Source organism: Pristiophorus japonicus, unplaced genomic scaffold, assembly GCF_044704955.1.
Source record: "Pristiophorus japonicus isolate sPriJap1 unplaced genomic scaffold, sPriJap1.hap1 HAP1_SCAFFOLD_233, whole genome shotgun sequence".
Taxonomy (NCBI): Eukaryota; Metazoa; Chordata; class Chondrichthyes; family Pristiophoridae; genus Pristiophorus; species Pristiophorus japonicus.
Window position 1 is genome coordinate 797,121 of NW_027252047.1, and position 21,544 is coordinate 818,664.

Below are 21,544 nucleotides of genomic sequence, written 5' to 3' on the forward strand. Positions count from 1 at the left end.
TTGCTATAGAGGAACAATCAGAGGCGAGTTTCATCTCCTGGCAAATGCTGCCTGATCTGCTGAGATTTCCAGCATTTGCTGTTTTTATTTGCTATTTATTCTCCTGGCAAAAGGGCTCCCTTATTTCTTTATTGCTCTTTATTTCACTTCAATAAATAGATAACTTTCAGTGAGAGAAAACGGATCCACCGGGGACCTTTCGTGTGTGAGGCCAACGTGATATCCGCTGCACTGCAACCAATCAAAGAGTGAGAAACCACTGAATATAAAGGATGAGCTCACAAATATCAGGGGCTGTGCAGTCTGGTCAACGTCAGACCCTCCTTTCTTATTCAGCAGAGGCATGAACGGGAGTCAGATGCCACAAAGTTAAATTAAAGACATAAATACAAGTAACACTTCCAAATATTTTCACTGTAAAATTATTTCACTTTATTTGAAATCCTACTGCATTGAATCTGAAAATGAGCACCGTGGGATTTTATTCTCACTACTGATTCTATTTTCTGTGCACGGTAGGATTAACCGGTGCTGTTAAATTTGACATAAGTTGCCCCAGATTCCTGGTGTTATCGGCAATGAAGGCTTTGAACCAGAATCCTAAAATACAGTGTGTAAAATGGGTTAATATGCAGAAGAACATAAGAACATAAGAAATAGGAGCAGGAGTCGGCCATACGCCCCTCGAGCCTGCTCCGCCATTTAATACGACCATGGCCGATGCGATCATGGACTCAGGTCCACTTGTCTGCCCGCTCCCCAAGGCACAGGACAAATGATTGAAGTATCTGACTGTCCCTCAGTTAGCATTTCTTTCATTGTGCAAAAGAAGGTGAGGGGTTAATTAATGATGCTTTCCCGTGAAAGCAACACAAATGTTTCAGAAAAAAACATACAGTGACTGGCAGGTGAGTGTTGCTTCTGACACCTGGTGGGAATGGGCGGGGATTTTAAAGCCACATGTATTGTGAAACCTTCATATAGACGAACATCCCACACTTTCTGTGTAGACCTCGTGGCGCAATGGTAGCGTGTCTGACTCCAAATCAGAAGGATGCGTGTTCAAATCATGTCGGAGTCACTGTATTTTTGGAAATTGTTCTTCCAGAATTAATATTTTCTTCGCTGTTTGGCAATAACCAGACCCTTGCTCCAAGGTCTGTCTCACTGTTTCCCTGGTGTCAGGCAGAGATACGCCTGCTGCCACATTTATTTCATGTGACAGGACACAACAGTTCAAAATCAACCTGCCGGTGGCCACACCTCGCACTTAATAGTCAGGATGGCCGAGCGGTCTAAGGTGCTGTTCGCAGTCTCCTCTGGAGGTGTGGATTTGAATCTGACATTTCTTACTTTTAATCATTAAGTGAAACTCATTGTTTGACACCACGACTAACTCCGAAAAACTGGGATTCAGCAGTTCACCTGCTCGCTTCACATTTCCGTCTGACCTGGTGCTGAAAGTGGAGATGTTTCCACAGTGTCGCGGTTCACATGTTTGCCTCACAAGTGAAAGCTCACTGGCGGGAATGTTTTCTGTAGCTTTCTCCTCATGCATGCTCAGGGGAGAGTTCGTTCTCCTGTGAAAGGTCATAAGATCATAAGCATGGAAGGATTAGGGGCCGGAGTAGGCCATTCGGCCCCACAAGCCTGGTCCACTATTGAAGAAGATCCTGGCAGTTCCTCGACAACAAGTTTAAACATCTGGTTATGTTCCTAACATCATTTGAACCGCAGTGTTTCCGTAGCGTCGTTGTTATCACGTTCGCTTCACACGCGAAAGGATCCCGGGCGGAACGTGATTTTTGAGACTATTTTTGCTGTGAAATAAATTGAACAAAAGTCGCCCCAGATTCCTTGTCACATGAGCAATAAACATTTTAAATCAGTCTCCTAAATACAGAGTGTTATGTCTTGAATAAAGAATCTGACCAGATACTGCAACATGAAAGTAAGGTGTGACCGTCGTCCTTTATTACAAGTCTCCAGTGTGCCTCTCCAACCTGTGAGGCCTCCTGATGTACAGGTGCTTCCAAGGGATTGTGGGATCCCTTGGGACTCCAGTGGATGAGCCCTCTGATGGTTAAACAAGGTATTTACAGGTTTATATATGTAACAACACTCCCCCCGCACCGCTCCCCCCAGCCTCCCCAAAGTCAGCAGTGTAACTATTTACAATTTGAGTCAATCTGTGGCCTTCCTTTCCCTGGTTGAACGTCTCAGTGAAAATGCTGGTTTTGGTGAGTCATCTGTTGGGCCCTCGCTGGCCTGCTGGGCGTGGTGAGTCCTGCTGGGCTGCTGCGGGTGATGGGTTCTGCGTCGTGGTCAACAGCTGGGTTGATTGCCACTTGTGTGTGTGTTGGAGGAGCGAAAAAGGTAGAGTCTATTGTGGGTTGTTCTGGATAGTCCGTGAATCTGAGTCTGGTTTGGTCCAAGTGTTTCCTGCAAGTGAGTCCATATGAAAGTTTGACCAGGAACACCCTACTCCCCTCTTTGGCCACGACAGTGCTGGGAAGCCACTTGGGACCTTGTCTATAGTTCAACAGAAATACAGGATCATTAATCTCGATTTCACGTGACACATTTGCTTGATCATGATATGTATTCTCTTGAAGCCGCCTGCTCTCTACCTGTTTGTGTAGATCAGGGTGGACTAACGAGAGCCTTGTCTTAAGTGCCCTTTTCATGAGCAGTTCGTCGGAGGGAACCCAAGTGAGCGAGTGGGGTCTTGTGCGGTAACTAAGCAGGACTCGGGATAGGTGACTCTGCAGTGAGCCCTCAGTTACCCTCTTCAAGCTCTGCTTGATTGCTGCACTGCTCTCTCTGTCTGACCATTGGATGTTGGTTTAAACGGGGCAGATGTGACATGTTTGATCCCATTGCGTGTCATGAACTCTTTGAACTCAGCACTGGTGAAGCACAGCCCATTGTCACTGACAAGAACGTTAGGCAGGCCGTGCATGGCAAACATGATCCGCAAGCTTTCAATGGTGGCAGCGGACATCATCTCACATTCAATCCACTTGGAGTACGCATCTACAACCACAAGGAACATTTTACCCAAGAACGGGCCTGCATAGTCGACGTGTACCCTAGACCACGGTTTGGAGGGCCAAGACCAAAAACTTAGCAGCGCCTCCCTGGGTACATTGCTTAACTGCGAGCATGTATTACATCTGTGAACGCAGGACTCTAAGTCCGCATCGATACCGGGCCACCACATGTGGGATCTGGCTATCGCTTTCGTCATTACAATGCCTGGGTAGGTACTGTGGAGATCACTAATGAAAGTGTCCCTGCCCTTTATTGGCACCACTACTTGATACAGTCTGCCTGTATGGACATTTTATCTCTGCGCCGCTGGTACGGCTTTATTTCTTCCTGCATCTCGAACGGAACACCAGACCAACTCCCGTGGAGCACACAGTTTTTTTACTAAGGACAATGAGGGATCCTGGCTCATCTCGGTTCTAATCTGTCGGGCGGTAAAAGGTGATTGCTCACTCTCGAATGCTTCCATTACCATAACTAAATCTGGGGGCTGTGCCATCTCCACCCCTGTGGTGGGCAATGGCAGCCTACTGAGAGCATCGGCACAGTTTTCTATGCCTGGTCTGTGGCGGATGGCGTAGTTGTATGCGGACAATGTGGGCGCCCATCTCTGGATGCGGGCCGATGCATCTGTATTTATCCCCTTGCTTTCAGAAAAGAGGGATATAAGTGGCTTATGGTCAGTTTCCAAATCAAATTTGAGCCCAAACAGATATTGATGCATTTTTTTTACTCCATAAACACATGTTCACACTTCTTTTTCGATCATGCTGTAGGCCATCTCAGCCATAGACAGACTCCTGGATGTATAAGTAACCAGTTGCAATTTCCCAGATTCATGAGCTTGATGCAATACACACTCAACATCGTATGACGACGCATCACATGCTAGCACCAAACGCTTACATGCATCATACAGCACAAGCAATTTGGTTGAGTATAACAGTTTTCTAGCTTTTACAGCGGCATTTTCTTGGCTTTTACCCCATACCCATTCGTTTTCTTTATGCAGTAAAGCGTGCAGTGGTTCTAACAGTGTTCTGAGACCCGGTAAGAAGTTAGGAAAGTCGTTCAGGAGTCCTGGAAATGACCGCAGCTCCGTCACGTTCTGTGGCCTTGGTGTGTTGTCGATTGCCTCCATTTACGAATCGGTGGGCCTGATGCTGTCCGCTGCAATTCTTCTCCCCAGGAACTCCACTTCAGGCGCCAGGACAACGCACTTCGAGCATTTTAACCTTTGCCCCACGCGATTAAATCGACTAAGAACCTCCTCCAGGTTCTGCAGATGCTCATCTGTGCTCCGACCTGTAAACAAGATGTTGTCCTGGAAGACCATGGTGCGCGGGAACGAATTCAGTAAGCTTTCCATGTTTCTCTGGAATATCGCCGCAGCTGATCGAATCCCAAATGGGCATCTGTTGTGAATGAAGAGACCTTTGTGCGTGTTGATGCAGGTGAGGCCCTTCGATGATTCCTCCAGCTGCTGCGTCACGTAGGCTGAGGTCAAGTCCAGCTTCGTGAACGTCTTTCCTCCACCAGCGTCGCAAAAAGGTTGTCTGCATTTGGTAGTGGGTATTGATCCTGAAGGGAGAAACATTTGATAGTTACTTTGTAATCACCACAGAATCTGACTGTGCCTTCACCCTTGAGGACTGGAACAATCGGACTGGTCCGCTCGTTGAATTCGATCGGCAAAATGATGCCCTCTCGTTGCAGCCTGTCCAGCTCGATCTCCACCCTCTCTCTCATCATGTACCGTACTGCTCTCGCTTTGTGATGGATAGGTCGCGCCCCGGGGAATTAGGTGGATCTGCACTTTTGCTCTTTGGAACTTCACGATGCCTGGTTCGAACAACGAGGGGAATTTGTTTAAGACCTGAGCAGACGAAATGTTGTCGACGGGCGAATTCACTCGGATGTCGTTCCAGTTCCAGCGTATATTCCCCAGCCAGCTCCTGCCGAGCAGCGTGGGGCCATCGCCCGGTACCACCCAGAGTGGTAACTTGTGTATCGCTCCATCGTAGGAGACCTTTACAGTAGCACTGCCGATTAAGGGAATCAGTTCATTTGTGTAAGTTCTCAGTTTATTGCGAATGGGAGTCAGGACTGGCCTTGAGGCCTTGCTGCACCACAATTTATCGAAAGTCTTTCTGCTCATAATGGACCGTCTCGCGCCCATGTCTCGCTCCATTGAAACCGGGAGTCCATTTAGCTCAACCTTCAGCATTATCGGGGGCACTTTGTGGAAAATGTATGCACCCCATATACCTCTACCTCCTCGGTCTGATGCTCTGGTTCGCTGTGATCTGCCGTGGATCTGCCCTCCTCTGCAACATGGTGGTTTGCAGGATTAGCAGGGTTTGCAGCTTGCCTGCACATTCGTTGCAGGTGTCCCATTGTTCCACAGCCCTTGCAAACGTATCCTTTGAAGCGGCATGAATGGAAACGATGATCACCCCCGCAGCGGCAAAAAGGTGTTAATGGCGTAGCATTCATCGCCCTTGATGGTGGACTCTGAGACATCTGCAGACGTACAGCTGCAGGCATGTGAGGCCTGCCCTGTACGTAACGATTTGAAAACAACATTACTTTGTTCACAGTACTTGTACAGCACTCGTGTGCTGAGAGATTTTTTGGTATTGTCACTGGTGGCGATGAACGCTTGGGCTATCGCTATGGCTTTACTCAAGGTTGGGGTCTGGACTGTCAAAATTAGTTTACGAAGTATTTCTTCATGGCCAATGCCAAGTACAAAGAAGTCCCTGAGCATGTGCTCCAAATGTCCTTCAAATTCCAAATGCCTGCAAGGTGTCTTTGCTCGATGACATAGCTCGCCACTTCCCGGCCTTCAGACCTTTTGCACATGTCGAACCGGAACCTCGCCATCAGAACGCTTTCCTTCAGGTTAAGATGCTCCCGGACCAGTCTGCACAAATCAACATACGATTTCTCTGTGCGTTTCGCTGGAGCAAGCAGCTTTTGTATGAGGCCATAAGATGGTGCCCCGCAAACAGTGAGGTGAATCGCCCTTCCTTTGGCAGCATTCGCTTCTCCTTCCAGCTCGCTGGCCACGAAGTATTGGTCGAGTCGCTCCACTAAGGTTTCCCAATCATCTCCCTCCGAAAATTTCTCCAGGATGCCCATTGGTCTCTGCATCGTTGCGGTGGGGTTCGTCATCTGTATCTCATCGCCAGTTGTAGTGCATGAATAAAGAGTCTGACCAGATACTGTGAGCTCAAACTAATTTGTGACCGTAGTCTTTTCTTGCAGGTCTCCAGAGTGCTTCTCCAGCCTGTGAGGCCTCCTTAAGTACAAGTGCTCCCAAGGGATTGTGGGATCTCTTGGGACTCCAGGGGATGAGCCCTCTGGTGCTTAAACAAGGTATTTACAGGTTGACATACATAACACTTGTTTGCATAAGTTCCATGCAAATTGAAAGGGCTCATTCGGTATTTAAACGTGGAATCTCTCGCAAATTGCCATTAACAACCTTGAAGTGAGAATCATACCCCGGACCAACGAAACGACTGCTTGACAAGAATGGCGATAAAGTGTAACCATTATAAAAGCATGTTATTGTGTGTATCTATTCTTTGTAGCCGGAGCACATGAGACCGAATCAGTGACTTTGCTTTTTCGACCTGTCTTCTGAAGCGCCGCACGGTCCCACTCCGACAGTCAATGAGCTGTTGGGACGTTAGTGTATCCAGGCTGTGGGTGGCCACCCCGAGCGCAGCAGAGGGGTTTCTGCATTCGTTCTGGGTGGGGACAGTATCTTTCCCCTTCTCTCTTCCTCTTGTCTATAACGTTGTGCTTTGATTTCTCTATTTATTCCTCGTCTCAGTTTCTAGTGTTTAAAAGGGAACAAACGATGAAATGGGTTTCACTGTAGAAAATAATTTCTCTCACTTAAATTTAGACGTGCTACCGTTGCGCCCTGAGGTCTCGGCAGCTTGTCGTTGATATTCACGGTCATATATAAATATATATAAATATATCTACATGTATCGTAGCTGTTCCCTGGTGGTCGAGGGGTTAAGATCCGGCGCACTAACCTGGGAACGATACTCGATCAATTCGTCAAATAAATATAAATGAGGTCTGTGAGACGATTAGTAATTGCTGTAATCACCATGAATAACCCCATTACTTTCTGTTATGGACCGAACTTACAGATTCTCTTGTTTCTCCTGCCCGTTGCTGGACACGTGTTCCGGGTTTAATTTTGAGTTCGCTGATCGCGGGGAGACGGTCGGAGCCTCTGTGGCCCCACTGTGAGGATGTGGAGGTGAACACGGTGGCTGGGTCATCCGTGACATTTCTGTAAAGGGCAGTGGAGGAGAAGGATTGAGAACTTTCAGTGTGGGACAGAAGTTGTTTCAGGTGAGCCAACACATTCCCGATCAGCACAGAGGGAGCTCACTGGTCAGCTCCCCTCTGTTGGGGTTGTTGTACCAGTGGTTTCTGTAGTGTAGTGGTTATCATGTTTGCTTTACGCGTGAAAGATCCCTGGTTCAATCCCGGGCGTAAACATTATGTTTAAAGTTGCTATAGTGGAACAATCCGAAGCGAGTTTAGTTTCCTGACAAATGCTGCCTGACCAGCTGAGATTTCCAGCAATTGCTGTTTTTATTTGCTATTTATTCTCCCGGCAAAAGGGCTCCCTTATTCCTGAATTGCTCTTTATTTCACTTCAATAAATAGATAACTTTCAGTGAGAGAAAACGGATCCACCGGGGACCTTTCGCGTGTGAGGCCAACGTGATATCCGCTACACTGCAGCCCATCAAAGGGCGAGAAACCACTGAATATAAAGGATGAGCTCACAAATATCAGGGGCAGTGCAGTCTGGTCAACGTCAAACCCTCTTTTCTTATTCAGCAGAGGCATGAACGGGAGTCAGACGCCACAAAGTTTAATTAAAGACACAAATACAAGTAACACTTCCAAATCTTTTCACTGTAAAATTCTTGCACTTTATTTGAAATCCTACGATGTTGAATCTGAAAATGATCACCGTGGGATTTTATCTTCACGACTGATTCTATTTTCTGTGCATGGTCGGATTAACCGATGCTGTTAAATTTGACAAAAGTTGCCCCAGATTCCTGGTGTCATCAGCAATGAAGATTTTGAAACAATCCCCGAAAAAATTGTGTAAAATGGGATCTGGTTTAACAGTTAACATGCAAAACACAGAAGAAATGATTGAAGTATCGACTGTCTATCAGTAAGCATTTCTTTCATTGTGCAAAAGATGGCATTGGGTTAAGTAATGATGCTTTCCCGTGAAATAAAAACAAAAGTTCAACAAAAAAACGGACGGTGACTGGCAAGTGAGCGCTGCTTCTGACTCCGAGTGGGAATGGGCAGGGATTTTAAAGTCCTTATTTTAAGGAGCGTTCATATCGATAAACATCTCATATTCGTCGTGTACAGCTAGTGGTGCAACGGTAACACATCTCACTCGAGATGAGGACACTGCTATCGAAATCATGTCAGGGTTCCTGACCTTTGGGATAATTCCGGAATCAATATTTTCTTTACTGTGTCTTAATAACCAGACCCTTGCTCCAAGGTCTGCCTCACTGTTTCCCCGGTGTCAGGCAGAGATACGCCTGCTGCCCTCATTTATTTCATGTGACAGGACACAACAGTTCAAAATCAACCTGCAGGGGGCCAGATACAGCAGCACCGAGTCAGGATGGCTGAGCGGTCGAAGGTGCTGTGTTTGGATTGCAATTGCATGTGGAGGAGTGGGTTCAAATGCAATGTATGACACTTTCTGCTTTCAATCATAAAGCGAAACTCATTGTTTGACAGCTCGACCAACTCTTTAAAAGTGGCATTCTGCAGTTCACCTGCTCGCTTAACATTTCCGTCTAACCGGGTGCTGAAAGTGGAGATGTTTCTGCAGTGTAGCGGTTAACACGTTCGCCTCACATGCGAAAGCTCACCGGGCGGGAATATTTTCTGTAGCTTTCTCCTCATGCATGCTCAGGGGCAAGTTTGTTCTCCTGTGAAAAATCATGAGATGATAAAAATGTAAGGATTCAGAGCCCGAGTCGGCCATTTGGCCCCTCGAGCCTGGTCCACCATTCAAGAAGATCCTGGCAGTTCCTCGACAGCAAGTTTAAACATCTGGGGCGGAGCCAACAGGCGCCTGGCTGCAATCAGCGACAAAAACCCGCATTTGGCATAAGCCCCGCTCGATCAATTGGGAGAGCATGAAACTATTAATCTTAGGGTCACTGGTTCGAGCCCCACGTTGGGGCTTTTTGTTCAAGGTGATCCTGCATTCAACGGATCATTAATTAACCGATGATCTTCATTTGCATAATTAAAGAAATGCTAACTGAATGAGGGTCAATAATTTAATAATTTGGGACAAACAAGTGAAAGACACCTGGTGCTGGTGGGCAATTTTGTTGCCTTTGTCATTGATGCTTGATCTACAAGTCTAGTTATCAAATCGTGTGCTCAACCGTCAGTTACCTGTTACAAATCAGCGGAGGAGAAACTAGTTTCTTACTGCATTTACCTGCACAATGTGTGCTGAGATTATCTGTGCAATATGCAATCAGCAGGATGAATAAAAGCAACACTTTTTGAAATGCAGGCACTGCATGTTTTGCACTCAACAAAACGTTGCATTTTCTTTTCATTGCAAGCATTTTACATTAATTCATTGCAATGCCAACGCACTTTTTACCTGGCAAGACTGAATGCTGTGATAAACAGTGTGAAACAGAAACAGCTACTTGAGAACCCATAGCCTCGAAGGTATCTGTGTGAATTGCTCTGCATCGATAATTAGCAGAGCGTAAAGTGGGGAAACTGACGGTGTGGATGAGAAAAGGCCGAGCCAAAGTGTAATGTTGGAGATGATCTTGTTTTTGAGAAATATTTCAAAGAATTTGGCATCGTTGGTTCCATGGTGTAATGGTGAGCACTCTGGACATGAATCTAGCGATCTGAGTTTAAAATTCGGTGGAAACTGAATGCTTGCTGTCTCAGCTGCTAAAAATTTGGGACAAACAAGTGAGAGACACCTGGTGCTGGTGGGCAGTTTTGTTGCCTTTGTCATTGACGCTTGATCTACAATGCACAGTCCCGCATTGCTGAACTCTTTGCTTCAGTACGCAGTCTGAAGTTTGGATTAAATAACAGGAAGATTGAAGTTTGGATGGTAAAGAGACTGTGAGACAATGTGGTGCTTTAGCCAGTGAGATGAGTAACTGGTCATTGTCTGGATGTTAAATATTTGAGTACCTTGTTATGGTGGGAATAATGAAAACTCATGACTAAACGATTTGATAATGTCTGTATGTTCAGTAATTGAGTGTCACCTTGTTACTATTTAATGACATCTGTAGGTTAAACAAGCAATATTAAGTCTGTCTGTTAAACGATTCAGAAAGCAGTTAGTCAGGAGTGTCTAAATGCAAAGAATAAGAGTTCAAAGGCTTTTTCAGTGTAAAGATGAGACTTTTATGGACTGTAGAGACATAGACAGCAGAGACACTGGACATTCGGAAGGTGTGTGTCTCAAGCAGCCACGGAAATCGAAGCAAGCTGCCTTTGTGAAGTGTTCTCAGTAACTTTCATACTTGGTTTCTTTAGTATGAATGTTTAAATAAAAGACCCAATCCTGCCTTTACTACAACGGAGTGTGTGCGGGTAATTCGATATTAAAAGCAACGAAGCAAAAAGAGCAAGACAGCTGTTTGCAAAATTTTGGTGACCCCGACGTGATTTTCAAAAGTTCGTTGGCTTATTCGAAGTCCCCGACGTGAAGCAGAAAGTTGGCTGAGTTGTTGGAAGAAGTGTTTCCCACACATCAGTTCGAGAGGTGAGCATTCTCTTAGTTGTCGTGATTAAAGGGATCTTCAGTTAGTAATGGGAGGGTCTGGGGATATTCCAGTTGATCTCCAGTCATTTCTTAATGAGTAGATTGAGTCGAAAGGGGGAACTTATGGGATAAGACAGGAAACAATGACAGGAGGATGGAGAGAGACACGGCAGTCCTTAGTGGAGGGTGTCCAGTTAAAAAAGATTAAAGTGTTTGTGTTAAAAAGTGATAAAAAGAGAAAAGCGTGAGTGTTGCAGTGTCTCATGCTGGGGATTCAAACGTTAGGAGAAGAGGCTGAGGCTCGAGATAGGGAAGTCTCAGAACTCAGAGAGCAGCTAACAGCAGTGAGTAAAGAAGTAGAGAATTGGTGATTTCAGGCACTCAATCAAGATCTAGAGAAAGGAATATCTAAGCTGCAGCAGATGGTGGTATTCGGTTGCCCACGGAGACAGCAATTGATAAAGCCGGGTGGTATTCGGAGGATTCCCCGGGTCTGAGAGTTGAAAAGTGGATTAAGGGACAGGGAGAATGCCCACCGTTCCCATCCGCAGCTCCTTTGCCTTCTCTTACTTCGGAGCCTCGAACCCGTGTGCTTCATGTGGCAACGTTAGGTACGGAGGCGGAGCAGTTAAATGCCTCTTCGGTTACTCAGAAGCTTAAAACCCCACAACATTACACACGACCTTCCGATAATGTGGAGAGTGGGGGAAGCACGCTCGAGCGGACAAGGCCAGAGCAGGATCATGATTCCTCTACTCCCTGTGGAGCTCGTGAAGGGAACACGACCTTAAGGGGCTTTAGGGTTTCCTGGTATGAGCGAGGAGGGGTACAGTTACAGGACATGAGAGCTGTCCTTAGAGAAGCCAGGATTCAAAGCAGACTGTAACCTGAACACAACACCTTAGACTGCTCGGCCATCCTGACTATTTAGTGCTCGATGTGGCCACCTGCAGGTTGATTTTGAACTTTTGTGTCCTGTCACATGAAATAGATGAGTGCAGCAGGCGTATCTCTGCCTGACACCGGGGAAACAGTGAGACAGACCTTGGAGCAAGGGTCTCGTATTTGCCCAACAGCAAAGAATATATTAATTCTCGAAGAACAATATCCAAGAATACAGTGACACCAACATGATTTGAACACACAACCTTCTGATCTGGAGTCAGACGCACGATTGCACCACGAGCTCGACGCAGCGAGTCTCAGATGTTCGTCTATTTGAAGGTTTCAAAATACAAGGGGCTTTAATATCCCCACCCATTCCCACCAGGTGTCAGAAGCAGCGCTCACCTGCCAGTCACTGTGTGTTTTTTTCTTGAACTTTTGTGTTGCTTTCACGGGAAAGCATCATTAATTAACCCCTCACCTTCTTTTGCACAATGAAAGAAATGCTAACTGAGGGACAGTCGATACTTCAATCATTTGTCCTGTGCTTTGGGGAGCGGGCAGGGAAGTGGACCTGAGTCCATGATCGCATCGACCATGATCGTATTAAATGGCGGAGCAGGCTCGAGGGGCGTATGGCCATCTCCTGATCCTATTTCTTATGTTCTCATGTTCGTCTGCATGTTAACCCATTTTACACATTGTATTTTAGGAGTCTGGTTCAAAATCTTCATTGCCGATGACACCAGGAATCTGGGACAACTTTTGTCAAATTTAACAGCACCGGTTATTCCTTCCGTGCACAGAAAATAGAATCAGTAGTGAAGATAAAATCCCATGGTGCTCATTTTCAGATTCAATGCAGCAGGATTTCAAATAAAGTGAAAGAATTTTACAATGAAAAGATTTGGAAGCGTTACTTGTATTTGTGTCTTTAATTAAACTTTGTGGCGACTGACTCCCCTTCATGCCTCTGCTGAATAAGAAAGGAGGGTCTGACGTTGACCAGACTGCACTGCCCCTGATATTTGTGAGCTCATCCTTTATATTCAGTGGTTTCTCGCCCTTTGATGGGCTGCAGTGTGGCGGATATCACGTTGGCCTCACACACGAAAGGTCCCCGGTGGATCCGTTATCTATTTATTGAAGTGAAAAGGAGCAATGAAGGAATAAGGAAGCCCTTTTGCCTGGAGAATAAATAGCAAATAAAAACAGCAAATGCTGGAAATCTCAGCAGGTCAGGAAGCATTTGCCAGGAGACTAAACTCGCTTCTGATTGTTCCTCCATAGCAAATTTAAATATAATGTTCCTGCCCGGGATTGAACTGGCCACTTTTTGCATGTAAAACAAACATGAAAACCACAACACTACAGAAACCTCTGGCAAAGCTGGCACAACAAAGGGGAGCTGACCAGTGAGCTTCCTCTGTGCTGATCAGTAATTTAACCAGGGACCTGTCACATGTAAAGACAACATGACAACCACTGCACTGCACAAACCTCTGGAACAGCAGCCCCAACAAAGGGGAGCTGACCAGTGAGCTCCCTCTGTGTTGTCTCACCTTCAACAACTTCTGTCCCACACTGGAAGTTCTCAATCCTTCTCCTCCGCTGCCCTTTACAGAAAAGTCACGGATCACCCAGCCACCGTGTTCACTTCCACATCCTCACAGTGGGGCCACAGAGGCTTCTTCCGTCTCCCAGCGATCAGCAAATTCGCCCAGTTTAGAAAATTAAACCCGGAACACGTGTCTGGCAAAGGGCAGGAGAAGCCAGATAGTCTGTAAGCTCGGTCTATCACAGAAAGTATTGGTATTCATGGTGATTACAGCAATTATTAATCGTCTCACAGACCTCAATTATTTTTATGCGATGAATTGATCGAGAATTGAAAGCAGGTTAGTGCGCCGGATCTTAACCCCTCGACCACCAGGAAACAGTTATGATACATGTAGATATATTTATACATATTTAAATATAAACCTTAATATCAATGGCTAGCTACCTAGACCTTATGACGAACAGCAGTGCATCTAACTTTGAGTGAGAGAAATTGTTCCACAGTGACACCATTTCATCTTTTGTTCCCTTTTAAACACTAGAAACTGAGACAGGGGGAATAAATAGAGAAATAAAAGCACAGGGATATAGAGAAGAGGAAGAGAGAAGGGGAAAGATACTATCCCCACGCAGAACTAATGCAGAAACCCCTCTGCTGCGCTCGGGGTGGCCACCCGCAGCCGGAATACACTAACGGGAGAACAGCAGCGGCAGGTCGGTGCCATAAAAGGAACGGCGAGCGGCCCTGGGAGCTGCTTGGAGGTCCCGGGAGACTACTCCAGGGAGCAGCGCGAGCTGGTGCAGGAGGGCGGCGGCAGCGAAGTGTGACGTCATCAAGGTCCAAATCTGTGATTGGAGCGTGGGCAGATACAGCAGGAGCGGCGAGATCGGGGCGAAGGAGCGGCATGAGTTCGGGGGCCAGGGGCCCAGGGGCAGCACGGACCAGCCCACACTGCGATATGTGTGTACACTGGGTCCGTGCAACAGAGCTGGTCTCCAGTTATCTTGGATAACCCTTGCCACTGGATCAAGACCTCGCTCTGTCAAGCCCGTGTGATGGCTGGGGTGCAACGGCCACCACACGTTAAAAAAATCCACGCACAGGCATCTTCCACCCTTTGGGATGTAGTTCGGGTCCTTCATTGAAACACCTGTGAACTCATCCTTTTTTGGCGTGGAAGCAAGTCATCCTCGTTTCGAGGGACCGCCTATGATGATGATGATGATGGATACATTAACGTCCCAACAGCTCATTGACTACAGGAGTGGAACCGTGCGGCGCTTCAGAAGACATGTCGAAAAGGCAAACTCATTGATTCCGTCTCATGTGCTCCTCCGATCAAGAATTGCAACAAACACTGAAAATGCTTAAATACTGATTAAATCTTACCTTCACATTTGCTCAGCTCATTGGTCTAGGGGTATGATTATTGCTTTGGATTTGTTCCTTGAAATTTGCGAGAGATCCTGGTTTCAAATCCCAGACCAACTTTGAATTTGCATCAAACTTTTGTAAAGAAGGACTTGTATTTCTGCAGCTTCTGTGAGGAACTCATGACGCCCCAAATCACTTCACAGCCGTTGAGTTGCCTTTGAAGTGTTGTCATGTGAGGAAAGATTTGCCCAAATCACCTCACACGCAACTCAACTCTTTCCAAAGGAGTTCATAGAATCATAGAAGTTTACAGCACAGAAGGAGCCCTTTCGGCCCATCGTGTCCGCGCTGGCTAACAAGAGACTATCCAGCCTAATCTCACTTTCCAGCTCTAGGTCCATAACCCTGCAGGTTATGGCACTTCAGGTGCACATCCAAGCACTTTTCAAATGTGGTGAGGGTTTCTGCCTCTACCACCCTTTCAGGCAGTGAGTTCCAGACCACCACAACCCTCTGCGTGAAGAAATTTCTCCTCTAAACTTTCGACCAATTACTTTAACTTTATGCCTCCTTGTTGTTGACCCCTCTGCAAAGGGAAATAGGCCCTTTCTATCCACTATATCTCGACCCCTCATAATTTTATACACCTCGATGAGATCTCCCCTCAGGCTCTGTTCCATGGAAAACAAATCCAGCCTATCTAATCTGTCTCATGGCTAAGATTCTCCACTCCCGGCAACATCCTCGTAAATCTCCTCTGTACCCTCTTCAGTGCAATCATGTCCTTCCTGTAACATGGCGACCAGAACTGCACGCAGTACTCCAGCTGTGACCTAACCTGCCCCACCGACCACATCTCTTGTATTCTATGCCTCCGCTAATAAAGGCAAGCATTCCATATTCCTTCTTAACCACCTTAGCTACCTGGCCTGCTACTTTCAGGGATCTGTGGACCAGCACTCGCTGGATTCTGGGGAGGACCCAGCAGATTGGAAAACTGCAAATGGAATGCCCCTATTTTAAAAAGGAGGCAACAAAAAGCAGGAAACTACTGACCAGTTAGCCTTACATCTGGGGTTGGGAAAATGTTGGAATCCATTATTAAAGAAGCAGTAGCAGGACACAGAAACATAGAAACATACAAAATAGGTGCAGGTGTAGGCCATTTGGCCCTTCGAGCCACACCACCATTCAATAAGATCATGGCTGATCATTCAGCTCAGTACCCCTTTCCTGCTTTCTCTCCATACCCCTTGATCGCTTTAGCCATAAGGGCCACATCTAACTCCCTCTTGAATATATCTAACGAACTGGCATCAACAACTCTCTGCGGCAGAGAATTCCACAGTTTAACAACTTCTGAGTGAAGAAGTTTCTCCTCATCTCAGTCCTAAATGGCCTACCCCTTATCCCTTCGACTCTGACCCCTGGTTCTGGACTTCCCCAACATCGGGACCTGTCCAGTCCCGTCAGAATTTTATATGTTTCCATGAGATCCCCTCTCATTCTTCTAAACTCCAGTGATCTCTCGATCCCTTGATTCCCCGAGACTCCAAAAATCTATCGAACGCAGCCTTGAATATATTCAGAGACTCAGCATCCACAGGCCTGTGGGGCAGAGAATTCCAAAGATTCATATCCCTCTGAGTGAAGAAATCCCTCCTCATCTCTGTCTTAAATGGCCGACCCCTTAACCTGAGATTGTGCCCCCTGGTTCTAGACACTCCAGCCCAGGGGAAACAACCTCTCAGCATCGACCCCATCAATCCCCTTCAGAATATTGTGTGTTTCAATGAGATCACCTCTCATTCTTCTTAACTCGGAGAGTATCGGCCCATTCTACACAATCTCTCAACTTAAGACAGTCCTCTCATCCCAGGAATCAATCTGGTGAACGTCTGTTGTACCACCTCCGAGGCAAGTATATCCTTCCTCAGATAAGGAGACCAAAACAGTGCGCAGTACTCCAGGTGTTGTCTCACCAGGGCCCTGTACAATTGTAGCAAGACTTCCTTACTCTTGTACTGTGGGCTATATATTAGGTACTATGGGCCGAGTGCCCTGTTTTTTTGCTTATTCGATGGTTGTATAAAAAGTTATTAAAATTTGACAGTTGCTCGGCAAACATATTTGTATTTCCTTTAGTGTACTCCTTACTCTTCAAGGGGTAGATTTTCCCCAAGCAGGTTTGTCGGCGCACTGACCTCAAGCGCACCGACTTTGCGCGCTGGAAACGGCTCGGGGAAAAACTCGCCCCATCCTGGCCGCTGTGTACAGTCCCCGGAGTCCTGGCGTGGTGTCGATGGTGAAGTGGGGGGCGGAGCCAAATACCTGCGCCGAAAACACTGCCGGCACCTTCGCGCATGGGCAGTCGGGAGAGAAAACTTGGCACTCTGCCATTTTTAAACAGTGTCAAACCCGATGAAAAGCACAGCAGCTTCTCAGCTTCTCCGGTCGCTCGGCGGGCTCTCCCCCCGTCCCTCCCCGATAAAACGCACAGCTCCAGCAGCTGCAACTACTCCGGTACACAAGCTCACACTTCTCCGATGTGTCTTCCCTCCCCTATCCCAGGGATACAGGGACCCAGTGTAATGGAGCCAAGTTTGCTGATGGTACAAAGATGGGAGGGAAAGTAAATTGTGACACAGCAAAGAAAATCTCAATTCCGGATGAACAATATGGAAATGTACAGTGACCCCAACGTGATATAAACACGCAGCCTTCTGATCTGGAGTCAGACACACTACCGTTGCACCACGAGGTCTACAGTGCAGAGTGCCCATGTTTGAAAACATGAAGGTTCCTGAAACACAGTTTCATTTACCCTGCATTGGTGCAATGAAAGGGCTTTAAAATCCCCGGCCACTCCTACCGTGGGTCAGACAGCATCAGAAGCAGTGCCCACCTGTCACTCACCCTCTCACGCCCGCTTTCATCACCAGCTGCCCGCGGACTGCAGCAAATCCAGTTCATCATCATCATAGGCAGTCCCTCGAAGCGAGGATGACTTGCTTCCTCGCCAAAAAAGGATGAGTTCACAGGTGTTTTAATGATGGACCTAATATTCCAGGTCCCGAACTGCATGTTGAAGGGTGGAAGATGACTGTGCGTGGATTTTTTTCACGTGTGATGGCCGTTGCACCCCAGCCATCACACGGACTTGACAGAGCGAGGTCTTGGTCCAGTGACAAGGGTTAACCAAGACGACTGGAGACCAGCTCTGCTGCACGGACCCAGTGCACACACATATCGCAGTGTGGGCTGGCCCGTGCTGCCCCTGGACCCCTGGCCCTGAACTCACACCGCCCCTGGGCCCCGATCACATCCCTCCACAGTCTCTCGCTGCTCCTGCTGTACCTGCCCACGCTCCAATCACCGACCTGGACTTTGATGACATCACTCTTCGCTGCCGTCGCCCTCCTGCACCAGCTCGCGCTGTACCTTGCCGTGGTACACCATCACTCTGCTCCCAGGCCACCGCTCACCGCTCCTTTTATGGCCCCGACCTGCCGCTGGTGTTCTCACGCAGGTCGGGGCCTCCACGCAGCTCCCAGCAAATCCAGTTACACGCCGTGTCACCGCACAATTCTCAGCTGTGATTGTAAGCTGACTATATTTAAAGCTATCACAGAGGCTGCAAGCAGTGTTCCCTGGTAGTCTAGTGGCTAGGATTCGGTGCTCTCACTGCCGTGGTCTGGGTTTGATTCCTGGTCAGGGAAAGCATTTTTACAGAGCAAGGTGACAAAAATAATTCAAGTCTGTGAGAGACTGAATAATTGTTTCAATCATCAATAATGCTCCCACATGTGCAGCACACTGAAGGAAATACAAATATGTTTGCTGAGCGACTGTTGAATTTTAATAACTTTTTATACAACCGGAGAATCAGCAGGAAAACAGGATATTCGGCCCATCGTACCTAATATATAGCTCACAGTATAAGAGTAAGGAAGTCTTGCTACAATTGTACAGGGCCCTGGTGAGACCACACCTGGAGTACTGCGCACAGTTTTGGTCTCCTTATCTCAGGAAGGATACACTTGCCTTGGAGGTGGTACAACAGAGGTTCACCAGATTGATTCCTGGGCTGAGTGGACTTTCCAATGATGAGAGATTGTGTAGAATATGGCGATACTCTCCGGAGTTTAGAAGAATGAGAGGTGACCTCATTGAAACGGACAATATTCTAAAGGGGATTGACAGGGTAAATGTTGCAAATCCCGGCTAGCTCAGTCGGTAGAGCATGAGACTCTTACTTGCAGGGTCGTGGGATAGAGCCCCAACTTTGGGCGATTACTTTTCCTTAAACTTTTATGTTGCTTTCAAAGGAAAACATCATTAATGAACCCATGATCTTCTTTGGCACAATGAAAAAAATGCGAACTGACGGAGAGTTGATAATTTAATCAAATAATGAAAGCAGTGCCTGAGATCGCTCGGCCATCCTTACTGTTGGATGCTGAAGTTGCAAGTTAATACTCTGGAATATTTCAGACCGGGCACTTATTCACTGTTACTGGAAGGCCCAGTGACCGGGATATCCTCTCCCCCGGGGTTTTCCTGAGCCTGTGCTCGGTGCACGGGTAGCTTTTGCCCGGATCCGAGGTAGCTTGTATCCCAGGGATGGATAATAACCCTCTGAGCTCTGGAACTGGGGAAGAGCGAATAATTAATGAGTTTGTATTGCGGGTTTCAAATGCAGCTTAGATCTGCTGGTGTAAACCGATCGTGTTGTTTCACAGAATGAATGAAATGCGAATAGAGACAGTTGAAACTTCAATAACTGAACTTCAAAAATTCCTGAAAATTTGCTCCTTAAAGAAGTTTTATCCCCTATCTGATTTTACACACTCTGTATTTGAGGAGACTGGTTTTAAATGTTCATTGCTCATGCAACACAACAACTTTTCTTCAATTTTATTGCAGTCAAATTTTTGCATGAGAAATAATGTTTCTGCCCAGGCTTGAACCGGGAACTTTTCACGTGTGAGGGAAATGTGGTAACCACGACACGACAGAAACTGCTTCTTATTTCAAGCCCAGAGAGAAGTGTTCAGCAACAAGCTGAAATGCTCAAACCCTCTTTCTGCATAAAGTTCCTTTCACCAACATTTCTCTGACCTGAACTGCACCAAACAACAATGTTCTCTTTTCAAAGTCATTAAACTCCCAAATTTCCAGGTCTGCAATTTTAAGGACAAGGACTGAAAGCGCTTTGCGATCAGAAAATTGCCGGAAACCCCTGTGATTAATGACAGGGCTTTTGATGATTGATTTCCGTACACACCTTTGTCATGTATTTAACCCTTGGCGATCTGTATCATACCACCACCTGAGGGCCGACCTGTTGAAATCCCAAGGGATTCTAGCATCCCTTGGCAGCACGGTATAGAAGCACTGTGGAGTCTTATTAAAGGAGCTAATGTCATACTTACTGATTGTTCACAGTACTCAGTTCATTCTTTATTATGAGCGTATCAATTGGCGACGAGACAACGAACAACCACGTGAAAATGCAAGTAACAGTTGGTATAACTTGAACACAGCACAGCTGGCAATGTTTGCGGAATATATTCGTGCAGCCAAAATGCACAATGACAACCTGGAACTGCACGGCACCGAATCTTCGGGGAAAAACAATTAAAGGCTTCGTCCCTGAATGGGCTACGATCCACCAATCTTGCAGTTAATAGCTGAACGCACTAATCCATTGCACCACAGAGACTGATAGATGCAAGGCATCCCTGTGACATCTTCACAGAGCACAGCACACACAGCTTCCTGACATGCAGGCTGCTCTCTCGGAACTCTCCGGAAAGAGCCTGTTCTGTTTGATGATTAACTGTACAGTTGCAGTACACAATACGTCCACATCCACAGTGTGGAGCTACAAGCATTACATGCTGACAGACATTCCAATCCCAAACTCGGGTGTCAGTCAGTTAAAGCTTCAGATTGCTCTGACCGGGATGGAACTTGTCCACTCTCAATTGTACTCTTCCCAAATAAAGGGTGGGACATTCATTGTGGATGTGTGGAAGCAGTCTGGTCCCGCACACTGCAGACACTTCCATGTCACCGCCAACCAGCTCTCCCACAACCGGTGTGATCGACCTTCCAGCCTTCCGGTGCCTTGTCTGTGACGAAGTATTCTGATTGTCCCGAAGCCGGTATCCTTTGTCATCAATAGGGTTTTAAGTTGTTTCGGTAATTTTTACCTGCTGGACAGTCGAGGCACAAATTGTAGAGTGGAAAACTTGCGTGGATCCCGGTTTTCTAGTGGTTGATTTTTCTGGTTGGGTCCGTCGTTCGCGGTGGTCCGGTTGATGCCTGTTACCAAGTCAGTTGGTATTGATGTTCCACTGATTGGTTTTTTGAAGTTCCTTTCTCCGATGTCGTGATGTCTCTTCCTGTGTTATCTCGCCGTTTGCTCTCGATCTTGATCTTGTTGTTCCAATGTAATGGTCAGAAAAATATGTTGCTCTTGGTACGATAGGCCCCCAGTTATACTCTGAGAGGCTGCTTAATCTTCGTGCCAAATCTAACGTTTCTTTTGTTTAAGTTTTGCTGCCCATTGATTTAAGTGGTCTTCTTTGTATAAGTTTTGGCGGACTAGCTAACTGAGACTTGATTAAATGTTTTAATCTGGTGTTGATAGACTTTGGGACGGCGACACTCCTTCTTTATGAACTGATGAACTCTTGTCCATTGTAATAGCACTGCTTTGGCTTCGGGAAGTCTGAGCTGAGCCAGATATTTCTATACATGTTGAAAAGGTGTTGGAATATGGATGTGATATTTGGGTCCTGTGGGTGGGGTGG

General features: G+C 46.7%; 1 non-coding gene across 1 annotated transcript; it reads left to right on the forward strand.

Annotated features, from left to right (window-relative positions):
- Positions 1-1,009: 1,009 nt before the first annotated feature.
- Positions 1,010-1,081, forward strand: trnaw-cca (transfer RNA tryptophan (anticodon CCA)). Its single transcript has one exon. It is a non-coding gene; the product is annotated as a tRNA-Trp (tRNA).
- The last annotated feature ends 20,463 nt before the right edge of the window (positions 1,082-21,544 follow it).